The sequence below is a fragment of the Apium graveolens genome, chromosome 3, assembly GCF_009905375.1.
Source record: "Apium graveolens cultivar Ventura chromosome 3, ASM990537v1, whole genome shotgun sequence".
Taxonomy (NCBI): Eukaryota; Viridiplantae; Streptophyta; class Magnoliopsida; order Apiales; family Apiaceae; genus Apium; species Apium graveolens.
The window spans coordinates 150,967,045-150,968,980 of NC_133649.1; the positions used below are offsets into that span (position 1 = coordinate 150,967,045).

The 1,936-nt window shown below is 43.0% G+C and overlaps 1 non-coding gene across 1 annotated transcript; it reads right to left on the minus strand.

Annotated features, from left to right (window-relative positions):
* Positions 1-394: 394 nt before the first annotated feature.
* LOC141715381 (small nucleolar RNA R71) lies at positions 395-497 on the minus strand. Its single transcript, XR_012572146.1, has one exon. It is a non-coding gene; the product is annotated as a small nucleolar RNA R71 (small nucleolar RNA).
* Between the last annotated feature and the right edge of the window lie 1,439 nt (positions 498-1,936).

Genomic DNA, 1,936 nt, shown 5'->3' on the forward strand with positions numbered 1-1,936 from the left:
AGAGATGGGTGATCAAGCGGAAAATCTGAAGGCTTTGATGGACTTTTTTCAGCCTAAGATTAATGACATTCAGTCAAGCATCATTAGACCAGCCATCAGGGCTAACACTTTTGAGATCAAGTCAAGCACGATTCAGATGATACAGAACTCAGTTCAGTTTGGGGGTTCTCCTACTGAAGACCCCAACATGCACATCAGGGATTTCATTGAGATCTGCGACACCTTCAAGTTTAATGATATAACTGAAGATGCTATCAAGCTACGCCACTTCCCATTCTCTCTAAGGGACAAAGCTAAGTGTTGTTTACACTCTCTACCAGCAGGGTCTATCACCACTTGGGAAGACCTTGCTCAAAAGTTTCTCACTAAATTCTTCCCTATGGCGAAGACATCCGCCATCAGGAATGCTCTTACTCAGTTTGCTCAGCAAACTGGAGAATCTCTGTGTGAGGCTTGGGATCGATATAAGGAGATACTAAGTGCCCACACTATGGCATGCCTGATTGGATGATTATCAACTGTTTCTACAATAGATTATGTGCTACTTCTAGACCCATGCTTGATGTGGCATCATAAGGAGCCTTGTGGGCTAAAAGCTACGATGAAGCTTATGAACTTATTGAACTGATGGCTGCTAATGAGTACCAGAATCCTTCCAAGAGGCTAACTCAGGGAAAAGTCGCAGGAATTCTGGAATTGGATGTAGCAACTGCTATCGCTACCCAACTTAAGGCTTTGACGATGAAGGTGGACACCTTGGCTAATTATGGAGTTAATCAAATCGCTAGTGTCTTTGAGCTTTGTGTTGGTGCCCATGAGACTGATCAGTGCGCAATTTATAGTGAATCAGCTCAGTTTGTGAGCAACTTCCAGCGATCGCAGTAATCAGTGCCAGCCACCTATCATCCCAACAACCGCAATCATCCTAATTTCAGCTGTAGCAACACTCGGAATGCGGTTCAACAACCTTATCAGAAATATCCAGTTAAGCAGTACAAACCCCCTGGTTTTCAGCAACCATAATATGCACCAAGACAACAACTCCAGCTGCAACAAGCCAATGAAAAATCAGAATTAGAGGAGTTGAAGCTTATGTGTAAGAGTCAAGCCATTTCTATCAAGACCTTGGAAAATCAAATTGGGCAAATTGCCAATACCTTGCTTAATCGTCATCCTGGTACACTCCTTAGTGATACTGAAATGCCAGGAAAAAGGGAAGCTAAGGAGCAGGTAAAGGCAATCACTTTAAGGTCTGGAAAGGTTACGAATCCCGAACAAACTCAAGTGTTGACTGAAGAAGCTGAGGCTGAGAAAGAAGTAGAGTAGAAGGAAGTAGAAGTGGAACCAATGAAGACTACTATTGAGCACACTCCTCCTGAGGGTAATACAGAGGTAAACGGAGCTATCCTCCGCCGCCTTTTCCTAAGCGGTTGTAGAAGAAGAAGCTGGACAAGCAATTTAAGAAGTTTTTGGAGGTGTTCAAGAAACTTTATATCAACATACCTTTTGCTGAGGCTCTGGAGCAAATGCCTAATTATGCAAAGTTTATGAAAGGTATTCTCTCTCGGAAGGTAAAGCTAGATGATTTAGAGACAGTCGCTCTCACGGAGGAATGCAGTGTTGTGCTGCAACAGAAGTTGCCTCCGAAGCTTAATGATCCAGGAAGCTTCACAATTCCGTGTACTATTAGAAAAGTGTCTTTTGACAGATGCTTATGTGACTTGGGAGCTAGCATCAATCTGATGCCTTTGTCAATTTTCAAGCAGTTGGACTTACCTGATCCCAAACCGACTTATATGACCTTGTAGTTGGCCGGCCATTCTATTACATATCCGCGAGGTGTTATGGAGGATGTCTTAGTCAAGGTTGATAAACTCATCTTCCCTGCTGATTTCGTCATTCTTGATTTCGAGGAGGATAAGAAGATTCCTATAAT